The sequence below is a fragment of the Corvus brachyrhynchos genome, unplaced genomic scaffold, assembly GCF_000691975.1.
Source record: "Corvus brachyrhynchos isolate BGI_N302 unplaced genomic scaffold, ASM69197v1 scaffold514, whole genome shotgun sequence".
Taxonomy (NCBI): domain Eukaryota; kingdom Metazoa; phylum Chordata; class Aves; order Passeriformes; family Corvidae; genus Corvus; species Corvus brachyrhynchos.
Genome location: NW_008238319.1, coordinates 2,943,907 through 2,957,717, shown reverse-complemented (window position 1 = coordinate 2,957,717; position 13,811 = coordinate 2,943,907).

The following is a 13,811-nucleotide window of genomic DNA, read 5'->3' as shown; positions in this document are numbered from 1 at the left end:
TCAATGCAAGGGAAAATGAAGCAGGTGGGGTTATCACAGATAAATATAGGTGGTGATAAGATTTATGGGCAGCTGACAAGGTAGCAGGTGGAAGGCAAAGCTTTGGTCACCCAAAGGCTGTGGCAGGGGGTGAAAATGAGCCTTGATTTAACCCAAAGGGTTGGAGAAGCAATTATTGGGTTATTCAAATGACCTGGCCCAAACGAGGAGATGTTTCCAGCAGCAGCAGAGGCGGCTGCAGGCACTGGCAGAGCTGCTGTGTCAGCAGCAGGGGCTCAGCCCTTGTTTGGGGAATTCACGGCTTCAGTTTTCTTTACAGCTCTTGGCAGCAGGCGTGAAACTTTGAGAGTGTTCATTGCCGCTCTGATGGATGGAGGAGTGAGAAGCTTCTGTACTCCAGAATTAATTTTCTGTATTCTAAGGTCTTCCAAATGCCTCTTTAGCATTTGATTGATGCGGCTGCTTTTTATGTTTGCCCAATAAAATATATTACACACACACCCCCCAGGTGTTTTCATGGCACAGGTGTCTGCCTTTCCCTGCACTGAGGTTTATTCCTTTCTCTGTGGGTATGGATTCCTGATGCTTTAGATCCTGCAGAATGGAAAAACATACACAAAGGTAATTTCGTTTATTTATTATTATATAAAAAAAGAATTTTGTGGCTACTTTATTGTAAGTACAAATTCTATTGATTTCTCTCAGGTTCTAAAGATTTGTATTTATTACAGAATCACAAAATACGCTGAGCTGGAAGGGACCCACAAGGTTCATCGAGCAGTAGCTGTTCACCCATGCTAACTTTTAAGGAACTTGTAACTTAATAACTTATTTAATGGAGCATGAGATGTGAAAATGTTGCACATTACAGACATTTCTGATAAACAAATCCTGCGTGGCACAGGGCTGCAAATAAAAACAGAGACAAAAGGATGAGAACTTTGCCTTTAGGAAGGATGGCCTTTGCCTGCTGGCGTTGGACATTGTTTTGTCTTTACTGTTTGTACTGAGCTGCTGATGTCAGGGCTGTTCTCCTCTGGTCACACAGCTCCTGTCACTGGGAACTGGCACAGATCAATGTGCTCTGAAATAACATTTTGGTTTGTGTGGCCATTAGAGACTGCTCCACGTGACACTGCCCTGGCTGTGTCCCTCTGTGCATCTGGGCACTGGCACTGCCGGGTTTCATCACAGACCTCTTGTCACAATGTCATCATCAACTCAAGGCCCAGAGAACCCCACACTGAGGCTCTGGTCACCTTTTGTTTATTATCTTTTGGCCAGGCCACTGGGAGTTTTGTTGCAGACAGAAGGGAAGTCAGTCTCCATTTTTTTGGCCTTTATTTGAGCCAAAATATCCGGGGAGCCAATGTGAGCTGGCAGGGCTCTGGTGTGCCAGTTCCAGCCCTCCCTGTTGTGGTGTGTGCAGATGATGTTTGGGATGAATGTCTGCTCCAATACAGGTGCAGAACTAAATGTTTGGCCTTTGAACTTAACAGGAATTTCTGAACTGGTAGAAATCAAGCCAGATGTTCTTTCAGAAAGTATTGCTAATGTATCTGTGATGTGTGTGGTTAAAAGAATTATGGAATTTAGCTTATTTTATGGAAGTAGAGTAACTCTTGAAGTGGGGTCAAACTTTGTTAGAGTTTTCAGCTGCAAGCAAAAAAAGTAAATGTTAGATAATGAGTGATCTCTTGACCTTAAATTTCTGTTCACCTCTAGAAGAAAGCAAAAATAATTTTACATGTTGATTAAGAAATAATCCTGCTTTATTATTTTTTTTCTTCATTCTCAGTAACTGTGTTGTGTCTTCTGAGGCCATTTCACCTTTTATTTCACCTTCACTTTGAAAGTTTCCTGAAAGATAACTTTGATCTTCCTTTTTTAGTGCTAAAGCAAACTGCAGCCCTAGAACCTTCTATAATGTGTTAGAAAGGGCTTCACGGTCATGGGAACAAAACCTGGTTATGAATGAAACCTGAAACCTTTTAATAATAAATACAGTGATTTAAAAAATTTTAGAGCCTCTGAAATGGGGGGTGGAGAGAAGATAATGTCTTTACCTTTTGTAGGTGTATTTTGTTTTACACTTTGTGTTATAGTTGGATAGGATAAATGATATTGTTTATTTTTAAGGTTTTCATGAGCTTTGCATGAGGTGTTGAATATTCAAATTCACCTGCTCATTATTTCTACACTTTTTATTTTTAAGTTACTTCCAGTCATGGCCTTTATTGAATAAATCATTAATAACAGTCTTGTGCAAGTGGGACAATAAATCACAGTTCTAGGAAGCTATAAAGGAGGGGGTTTTGTTGGTTTCTTTCTCTGTAGGTAAAATACATCAATTAATAAGCACTCTGTTGTGCTTTTCTGCTTAATGAAGAGCAACAATGTTTGATGAAACTCCAGTGAAGGGAGACAAAGGGGATTCAAGTCAAGGGGTGATGGGGAAAAGCTTTTAAGAAATAATAGTTCAAGCAATAAAATCATGCTCATAAAAATCTGAGTGCAGATAAGATTTGGTTTCTTGGGTGGGGAGCCCAGATAATGTCATACAAACATGGATTTGAAAATCCTTCAGGAAATGTTTGAATTTTTAAGTTCCTTGAGGTAGGATGTGGTTACCCACAGAGGTTGGCAGTGATGGAAGTGTCCAAGGCCAGGTTGGATGGGTGCAAAGGGATGAGCTGTAAGGGCCCTTCCCACCCAAACCTTTCCATGCTCTAAATGCTGCTCCACAGCTTTGCCATGAACCTTCTCACCGGGGAAATGAAGCTGTTCTCTCAAAAGTGCCCTGACAAAGGAATGTTTTACACTTCCTGCTGGGAGCATTGCTACCACCTGGGTGGAGAACATGAAATTGGTTAATTAGTTAATGCTCTCTGGGTGTTGCTGAGCCTCCTTATTTCCCTGTGACCCCACCACCTTTGGCTGCCACCGTGTGCAGAAGTGATGGAAGCTCTGCAGCCAAGGGTTATAATTAATTAATAACATATTAAGAATACCCTTGAAAGGAATTTTTGTCATGAGAGAAGAAGCTGAGTTACCTTTTAGCTTAGAGGGAATGAATGCAGAATAGAGTGAGTCAGGGAGAATAAATAATGAGTGGATTTTGTTGAATGCTGTAGGATTTTTGTTGCTCACTGGCTTAAAAAATTCAGTGTTTCTCTGTTTTCGTTCAGCATAGTTCAGCTCCCAGCAAATACTCCTGGCTTTCTCAGAGTAGTTTCCAAGTAAGTACATCTTGCAATGTTTTAAAACATAACTGAAGACCAATTTGATTTTATTTATGGTTACTCCATTCACAGCCTTTGTAAATAGAAACTTCATAAGGAAATCTGGAACTATTTTAATGGAACTCAGGTAATATTTGTGCTACTGCCACCTGTAGAGTTTGATTTTTTTGATTCTTTATGAAAGGAAATCTATGTCAAAATGATATTTTCAAGAGTCAGGTGCAAGTGTTGGTATCCTTGGGCATCCCAGCTCCTGAGGGCTGTGGGGGTGTTTTCCCAGCTTGGCTCTTTCACCCACTGGTACTGAGAATATTTCCTTGCCAGCCTGACTCCCAGACATCCTAAAAATGTACAGAACCAATGGTTTTCCTCACCTTATCACTGGAATTGCGTCTTCCACCCTTCTCTCGGTTTTATAAAATCTTTTCTTCCCTGAAGATCTCCAAAACTAAATTTTCTGGTCTCTTTTCACATTTCACACAGACTTTTTTTCCTCGCTTATGTCTTTTTCTCATTCTATTGATGCTTGTCAAGAGTCACATTTTGTTTTCAGAATCTTTCTTTTTATGTCTTTCTTATATCCAGATTTATTGGAAGTAGAGTAACCAGAAACAAGGATTCTGCTTGGGTTCTAAAATCACTTAACTGAATGTATCTTGCCTAATTAAATGCCTCCATATGGATTTTTTCTGTCCTCACTTTTGGTGTTTGTTTGGAAAGCCGTGAGTTATATTTTATTTATTATAGGAATTTTCCTTTTATACAGGCTGGAAATTCAGTATTTGAGGTTCAAAAGTTATTGGTTAATTAAGGAGCAATTAAGAATATATATTATAATTGCAATATGTTTCTTTTGCCCGGATTATATATATATATTTATGTCTATATAAAATATTTTTATTTTTTAAATACTAATGCTTTTATTTACATAATTTATATATTATTTTATTTTTTAATAGATGAACATATTTTTAAAAAAAATAGAAGAATAGAAGGGAGCTTTGGAACTGTTATTTTAAATTCTTGGTACTTTTTCTTTGGTTGTTGTTGTTTTTTGTTGTTTCCTAGATTTGCTTGCTTTGTGACTCAAGCTACACGTGTGTATATATATATTTATAAATATATATTCATATCTGTGCAGCAGCCCAAAGCCTGCCTGCAGCATCTCAGATTTGATGGAAAGAAATTTCAGAGATTACCAAATTTCTTTTCCCTATAAATCTTTTTATACTGTGCATAGAAAGATTTACAGTGAAAAATAGAGGCTGCACTAAAGCTGACTGCTCAGTATGGCAACCATAAAGCCTTTCAATAAAATAACTTTAGATATAATTCCTCCATGAAACAGTGAATTTAAAAGTTGATTCTGTTACTTAGGTACAGATGCAAAATAATTTCTGTGTGTATTTCTGTATGTTTTGTTCTCCAGCCTCTCATAGGTACAAGTGCCAAATCAAACAATAATATGATTTTTTTGAATGTCCAAAATCCATCTTCTCATATATGAAATATTTATATAAAATATATAGGGGTTTTTTTTTAATATTAATTTTTAGGAAAAAAGCACATTTTGTAGTTAGAGAATTGTTGCACCACCATATTCAGCTGCTTCGGGCTCCAAAGAGGCAGCAGATAAAGAGGCTGATAAGGACAGTAATTGTGATAAGACAGGAGATCCAGTGTTGCATCCTAAAGGAATCAAATATTAAGGAAGTGCAAGGGTTATGTGGAGCTGCCTTCAGGTTTGTAAAGCACTTGAAAGCTGGGAGGGATTGAAACGCTGAATATTTGCTGTAAATGTATATTTCCAGAGAAAAATGTAAAATTAGATAAAATTAGTTCTCCCCAACAAACTCTTGGCAGCTCCACTTGTACCAAACCAGTAGTTTCTATGTGCTTAAATAAATCACTTTTTAGGTACTGTCCCAAATAATTCCCGATTCTGTTTCCCTTTCCTTTGAATTAAACACCAAGTGGTGGTAAAAATTCAGAGTTTGGGTATAAAAGCTCCACATTTTGGTTGTTTTCCTGCAGAAAAACGCATTTTCTGGGGAAATGTAGTAATTTGCCAGGGAAAGTTTGTCACTAGGTGGCAGGATTAGACTGTGCTAGTGCCAGCATTCCTTAGGGTTTGGCCACTTCTTTCTATTCCCTAAACACCCCTTTGATTACACCCAGCATTCAAAAGCACCGAAATGTTACCGTAAATTCTAATAAATGCAATGCTTTTGAATGAGTTGGGGTTTTTTAATAGCAGCCATACCGTGCTGGACTTCAGAATCGTTGTAAATATTTCATTAATGTTCACTTTGAGATCAAACCTGTTCATTTTCTGAAGAGTATTAGAAGTATTTTTCTATTCGAATTTGTAATGGTGTCTAAATAAAAACAATTTGGTTTTCCAAAGATGTCCAACATTCAGATCCTGCCTTACCCACACGTACAGATGAGGTATTTATTGTGAAAATGGCGCGCTTTTTTGACCCTAAATGCCATTTTTCCTATGAGAATCCCCAATTCCCAGCCCAGTTAAGGATGTGACAAATTAGATTTTTCCTGTGTGGGCCAACTTGAAATCTCTCTGGCTGGGGAGATGGGGAAAAGTGGCAAAACTCTGCTGTAAGTGGCCAAGCAGTGATGGTGGCATTTGCATTCTGCTCTCCATTTATTCCATTGCAAACAATCCTGGGGTCCCAATGGAGGCTGGAATACTTTGGTGCCCAGATCTGACAGATGGAGCAGCTGTGCAGAACCTGAGGAGATTTTCTTTTGAGGGATAAAGTAAAAGTTTGGGAAACATTGGAGGGATGTCTCTGATCACTTGCTATGCGCTGAACTCTCTAGGATTTTTGAGGGAACAATTTAAATTTCATTTTCAGGGATGTGCTACAGGTTGTGAGCCAAGAGTGTCCTACACACATGGATTAAAGGTCATCAGCCCTAAAGGATCCTTCACTATAGTCCAGTCATCCCTGTGTTCCCTACCAGAAAAAAAAGCACAGATTTTAAATTATAATGAAATCACTAATTCAAAACCTCCTTACATAGGTTTAAATTGAAGAAAAAAATGCTTAAGAAATGTGTTTTCTGAGCAGGCATGAGGGAAAACATATAATTCTACTTCAATACTCAGTTTAAATGATATGGACTAAAGTTATAATGTAGATTAAATTAAAGTTATAAAAGTCTCTAGAGTGCTTCCTGACATAATTTTTAAAAATGATGAATAAAATATTGCTTGATTTCCTTCTTTTTCTTTTTTAAAAGATTTTTAAAGTCTTTTTTTTCCCTCAGCCAAGTACTGGTTGTCCAAGGTAAGCAGGTGGAGAAGCATCTGTGTACTTTTATGTGGATTATCTCAGACCTTCTGGATTGAGGAAGAACATGATTATGATCCCAGGTTTCTATCAATAGAAGTCTAGACATGCACGTCCTTAGAATTTTTTAGTGAGAATATATTTGCATTTCTTTTCAGGTGTCTGAGCCACAGGTCAGTGGCTATTTTGCCTCGAATATGTTTTCAACAACTTCTAAAGCTGTAAAAATGGGTGCTGAAGGTGCCCAGTGGGATGAGATCACTTATAGGAGGAGTTTTCTTAGCACCAAGAGCAAGTTCTGTCAGTGGGGGACGTTCAGCAGCCAGGAGGAGAACATGAAAATCATTAACAATGAAAATTAGAAATGCCTTTTTTACCACTAATAGATATTCTTAGGCTTGAATAACATCTGCTTGGAACCAGCCAACTCATTCTCAAGTGTGTCAGGAGCCCTAGTTTTGCACAATTTTAGATAACACCTGCAATGACTTCAGGAATTAATTTTTTACCAGAAGCATTTTCATTAAATCTCCAAGTTGGAATTCCAGATTTTTCCCACAATGAAGGAGAGCTCTCCTAAAATATTAATATATGTTTTTACAGATGTTTTAAACTGATAGTGTTGTATGGAATATTTGAGATTTAGAGGCAATAAAGAAAGCTTCAGTAGATTCATTTGTTTTGAAGCAGAGCTTGCAAAGCTGAGATTTATTTCTTCATGCATTTGTTACAAACCTTCAGCTTCTCAGGTAATCAGAGCTTGGTTACAAGGATTTTTTAGTTGAGAAGTATTGGACATGTTGCTCAGACCATCCCAGGCAGCATCTCATCTCTGCCATAACCTAAACCAGGATTTTCTTTTCAAATTCTTGCACGTGGCTGCAGTGGAACAACTGTGGAGACTCCACTGCAGTAGAAGGTAAATTATTGCAGAGATTAATCACCCCTGTTCCAAAGGTACACCTTGTTTCTGCTGTGTACTTCATTATTTCAGCCCTCAGCCATTGCATCTCTGCCTTTGCCACCACATTGAAGGGCTGAGGTGTCAACATCAATTTTTGCCCCCTGTTTGGACACTTTTAGCTGCATTCGAGCTTTTATATCTCACACCAGCACAAAGCAGGAATCTCTTCACTAGTTTTGCTGTAGATATCCCATATATCCATATATACCATATGTATGGTGTGTGGATGTGTGTAAATCCTTGTGGAGTAAGTAGGAAAAGAAGGATGGTTTAAGCCTGGAATAACTTCTTGCACCAACTGGGTTTTGTTGTGTCTGATTAACACTCAAAATATTTTACCTCTGGTTTTTTCTAATCATTTCTGCACATTATAAACAACAAAGCAGAATGGGTTTCTAATTTGTATTCAGCTGGAAAAATGTTCTGTAAATCAGAAGAGAAGTTTGCTCTCCCCCTTTGGTGCAGTACAAGAGAATTCTGTTTAAATGAAGCATGCAATTTTAATCAATTGTACCCTAAGAAAAGAAGACAAACAGCTGCTGCTGGTTAATTGGTGAATGTCTCCACCAATGGACTCATCATTTATTCACTGCCTTCTATTCTGAAAATAAAGGTGTTAGCACCCTGCAGTAGCACTGCCTGCACACTTGCAACTGAGCAGCTCAGATTACACATGAATTTATTTCAAAAGACAAAGATGTGACCTTCACCCTCCCAGCTCCATTGTCTTCATCTGAAAATCACATTTCCTGTGAAAGGTCAGATCTCGTGTGTGAAACCAAGGGAAAAACATATGTAATCCCTCTAGCTGAAAGGTTCCTTTCTTCTTAGGAATTATACCAAATCTCCAGAATCTGGAAATTTCCCCGCTCTGACAGAGGGTTCTGAGGTAGAACCACAGACTCTGTGGGCTGGAAGGGACCCTCAGAGGTCACTGGGTCCAGCCTTTGGCTCTGATTGGATCCAGCTCCAGGTCTTGTTGAGTTTTGAAGCTTCTCTGTGTTCCAGTTCCAGTCTTTTGCCCCTTCATGGTAAAATAAATTGTTTCCTTACATCAGGTGAGAATTTCCCACCATCCAGGGTGATTTCCACCTGTCCTTCCACTCTGCACCAGGGGAAGAGTCTCTCCATCATCTCTTTCCTTCCTCTCCTCCATTGCTCTTCCTTATTTCTATTTGTTTTCCACAACCTCTCTGTTACTTTCATTTATAGCTCCACATTCAGGTTGGGACTTTGTCCTGCTCCCTCTTTCTGACTCATCATTTGCAGTGGAGTTGCAGGCTTTTCCAGGGAAATATAGGAGTGAAATACAAAACTTCAATGTGACAAAACTTGGAGTGATTGATCCTCCTTTCCTTCCTTTTCTCTCCAGTCTTTTTCCCTTCTGCATCCCCTTTTCTTCTCATCCTCCTTGCAAAAAATTTTTGCAGCAGCTGTGCTCAGTTCTGTTCTTATCTTTTGTTTTGCCCTTGCCTCTAGGTTTGTTCTTTGTATTTTGGCTTTGCAGTTCGTTTCTTTGAGCCTTCCTTGTCCTTGTTTCCCTGCTTCCATCCATGGTGTGGCTGTCTGGGCCTCTCCACATCAGCCTGGGACTATTCCAGTGTTGGGTATTTACCTGAAAAAATATTTCCTTTGGGTTACCTGGCTGATAAACACAAAGAACCATAAAAATGTAAAATCCAATCATAAGATCTGTTGGGGGTTTTTAGTGAAAAGAAGTCAAAATGTATTGATAACTAAAAGGATACAAATACTTAATTTGATCCTGTTTCGTTTCCTTTAAAAGGTATTTTTAAGACAGGCTCTGCAGCCATTTCTGAGTCTCTGAAGAAGGCCATATCTGAAATATTTGGTCACAATAATGATATCAGATCTTACAGAGCTCTGAATAACCTGTCACACGAAGCAGCAAACTGAGAACTGGGGTTCTGTGTTCGAGTAATAAAGTAAAACTAAATATCAGAGCATTGTATTATTAAACATGAAGATTAATCTTCTACAGCAGTGGCTTAATGCTGTGTAAATAGAGTGAATGTGTCCAACTATATTTTGGAAAAAAGGCCTTGTGCTTTGCTTTCCAGAGGAGAAGCAATGAATGGAGAACAATTCCATGGGCTGTTACAATGTGGAGGCTTTTTTTTTTTTTTTTTTTTTTTTTAAATAATTCAAGGAGAGTAAGAAAATGTTCTGGTCTGAAAGAACAGATTTAGAAGTGCTAAATAGCTTTATTGTGCTGTTTAAATGTTTTAATAATGGTGTTACACGATGTTCTGTAAATTTCATTTACATTATAATTGCTATTACAGTGTTAAAATACCCTCAATGAGATGCTATTGTACTTCCAAAATTCAATTATCAGTGTATCTTCTTTTATATCAAGCTTAGCTGTTGTGTTTGCAAATTTTAGATAAAATTTACTCTGCAGGCATCCATATCGAAGCAAAAAGGGAGAGAATAAAGGAAGTGGAAATTCAGGTATACTGAGATTTGGTTTTGTATATGATATAGAGAGACCACACAAACTAATCTAAAGAGAGGAGACTTCTGCTCTGTGTGTTCTTCATGTCCTTCTGAAGGTCTGTAGGGACTTGGCTCTAACCAAAAATGATATTTTTTCCCTTCACTAATCCATGTGTATGTTCTTAGATTTGCAGAGAAAGAAATCAAACAGAATTATTATCTTTATTTAAACCTGTCTGTCCCAATCTAAACTCTTTGAGACTTCCCCTTATCTGCCAGCTAATCAGCAGGCACCTTTCCCGTGTCAGACCTCTCCCCTTCATGTGCATTTTATGAAGAAAACCTATTTCTCTGTATTCAAAAGCAAAGATCCACTGTACCTCACTGTACACTCTGCTCTGCGTCCTACTGATTATCTTCCCTTGTAGCTGCAAGTGGAATTGTGCCGTTCTCACTGAAAATCCAAACTGTAGTCAAATGCCAGCTTCTGTTTGGTGTAGGTCAGGTTTTAAATCCCTTTTACTGAAGGATTAAAGAGCTGCAGTTAAGTAGCTCTGGCAGGTGAGTTCAGTGTGCAGCAGCTCTGCTTAAAAGCAGAATGCTGAAGGTAGGGTGGCTCTGAATTAAATCAATCTGCATTAGGCACTGCTTTTCCTCTACAGAATTTAAGGAATTTTCTGCAGACCATCCCAATAATGTTACTTTATTCCCAGGGTTCTCTAGTGGGTAATTATGTCTTTAATTTCTAGGCTGTCACCAAACCTCCATCCTGGGGGTTAAGGGAACATAACCAGGGCAGCGCAGAAATCGCCAAACCTCAGCATGAAGGCTTCTTTTGGGATTCAGCAGCTGTTTCTTCCCGGAGCTGTAAATCCATAAAAATCCCCGTGTGCTGATTGCTGCATTGTTTGACACCCGTTCAGCCCCGGGGCTTGGCAATCACCGAGCTCACCATGGAGGGCAGCTTGATAGAGTTGTTGTTGGCCTCCAGCAATCCCGTGCTGAACACCTGAATTTCTGCTGAATATTTTGTTAACTCTCTTGGCTCTTTCTTCCTCGGGCTCTGGTCATCCTCAGAAGTTGTTTCTCCTAGCTGTAGCTTGGAATTTTGATATTGGAATTCTGTCCTGCTTGCTGGGACAGCGGCACCACTTTGGCAGCTCTTCCCCTTGGAGGTCCGGGTGTCTCCCAGCTGCCTCCTGCTGGTTTTCCCAGTATTTTGGTAACCAGTGCTGGTCTTACTGGGCAGTTTGAAGCCCCATACGCAGCTGTGCTGTCCTGCCTGGAAATTTGGTAAATTGTTGAGGGAGTGGTGTGTCCTGCTTTCTTTCATCATTCTTGGACCAATGAATGTGTTCCGAGAGCTGCTGGGGTCATCCCTGTGTGCACATTTTCTTACGTTTACATTGTCTCAAAATTTGTGAGATTTCTCCTGCATTTCTTGAAGAAGTGGACGTTGTGATTGTCTGTCTTTGCTTGGAAAAACCCAAGTTTTGTGGTGTGTTTTCATCTCTGTCAAAGTAGATACTTGCAACCAAGAGCCAGGGTTTGAAACCCTGCTTTGAGCTGGATTTGCTTCATTTACATTTTTACTACACATTTAGTAAATGTCTAGATGTGGTATAGAATTATTACATCAGTGGCTGGGTAAGGCAGTAAAATGTTGTGTTTTGAATGACTTTACACATTCCTTCATCCAAGTCAACCAGGTTTTAATGTGAGTTTAACCAGAGTGTCACAGACACATTTCCATGGGGGTGGTTCTGCTTGCTGGTGGGATAAAATACATCCCAGTATTTGGGAAAGCACTGTGATAAATAGAAATGATTTCTCATTTAGAAGTGAAAAAAATAAACCGAGCTGGAACTTGGTTTTGATGTGATTGAATGTTATTTGGCCAAGCATTGCATTGAAGACTCATTAGTTGAGATACTCCTAGAGTTTTGTTTATTGTAACCTCTGAGAGATAAATACAGATAATTAATCACCTCCCAGATTTGGGCCTGACTGTAAGGCAAAGAACCAAAAAAATAGACCTCTCTCAGTACAAAAAGGTTTTCTACATCAGCACAGGGAGATTTTTGGAGTAGCTATCCAGCTAGCAGGGGCAAAATTCTCATTACACTGAGGAGTCTCTGTGCTAAATTTTTGAAAGGCATAAAATAAAATGGTTGGTTACAACGGCAGGAGGCTGGACTTGATAACCTGGAAGATTTTTTAATTCCTGCATTGATAAATTTAAAATACTGGAAGGTGGAAGGTGTCCCTGTCCATGGCACTGGATGATCTTTAAGGTCCCTTCCAACACAAACCATTCTGGGATTCTGTGATATATATATGTATATAACTATATATAAAATAGGTAAAATGTAATATTATGTGACAGATGTCCCTTACCATCCTAAGGGACAGAAGAGTCATACTGACAGAGGATGTCAGCTGAAAATCAGCACAATGAGCTGATCTTTTAACCATTTAAGGAAAAAAGGAAAAGAATCATCTCTGATGAGGTATTTCTTTAGGTGGGGTGCTAAAATATTTGTGGAGTTCTTTCCCAGTATTTTTATTTTGTTTCATTTATTAATTATCAAATCCTTGTATCTATTCTTATTTCCCATTTCTGGTTAAGGTTTGGAGAACCAGAGGGATTTTAAACTAAATGAAGATGTGGATCAGCTAGGAACCACTGGTGTGGATGGAGCATCTGAGGCACAATATTCAATTAAAAGGGAGGAAGGATGAGAATGCAAAACACACACTTGTGAAAGTTTTAAACTTGACTCTGTCTGGTCCTGTAGATGCTGAAAGTCCCCTGACAAGCTGACAGCAGACATGAACTCGAGCAGGAGAGATTTCTGGCTGGCTGAGAGGAAAAGCCCTTCCCCAGGAGGGCTGTTCTCTGCCAAACAGCAGAATGGGGAGCATAGAGAGGTTGTGCCTCCTCTCCATCCCTGCATTTTCTAAGTCTGAACTGGGTAAATCCCTGAGCAGCTGATGTGGCTTCAGTGCTGACCCTGCTTTGAGCAGGAGTGGGACTGCAGCCCTCCCTGCTGCTTTTATGATGCTGTAATTAAGGCAGGTGCAAACATTCACTGAAGAAAAGGTGCAGAGACGAAGATCTCGCCATTTTTGCTGGAGATAATGGGTAATTAGAGAGCTGCTGGAGGCATTAAACAGCTGCTGAAAGCTCTTCAGGGCACACATTCAGTGTTAAAGCATGTGGAGAACTCTTGGGAAGACACTGGCCTTCAGCAACAGGTGACAAATCTCTGGAGGCTAAAATCATCTTAAACACCTTTGGCTTTTAAGTATGAAAAGGGTGTTTTAAGGACTTACCCAAGGGGAAAGAAACATCTTTTCAGAGCCACACATTGTCTGTATTGGAGCAGAGACATAAGTCCAGGTCCTTTAGGTTTCAGTAATTTCCAGCTGATGTCTAGAAATGTAAAGGTCACACCCTTGTTCCAGAGTGGGAGCTGGGAATTCAGTAGGAAGAAGAACAGCATTTGGTGTAAAAGATGGGTGTAATGATGTCCTTTTTATGGACTAATGGACAGTGAAGGCAGTAGGAGAATTGGAATTTGCAGGAGGATTTCTCAGTGTTTGTTTGTGTGCCTGCCTGCCTCTTGCCCTCCCCTGAAGTGAGGCAACCCTTCATGAGGTTTCAGAAAGCTCTTAGGAATCTTTAAAATATATTTATGGTATCATTTCTTGTCTCCAAGAGGTAAAGTACTTTCAGATCTCTCCCGCGTTAGACTGGGTTACCATCAGCACATTTTCCTCAGGATTTGACGTGGCATTGAACACATTTAATTTAATTTTTTTAAC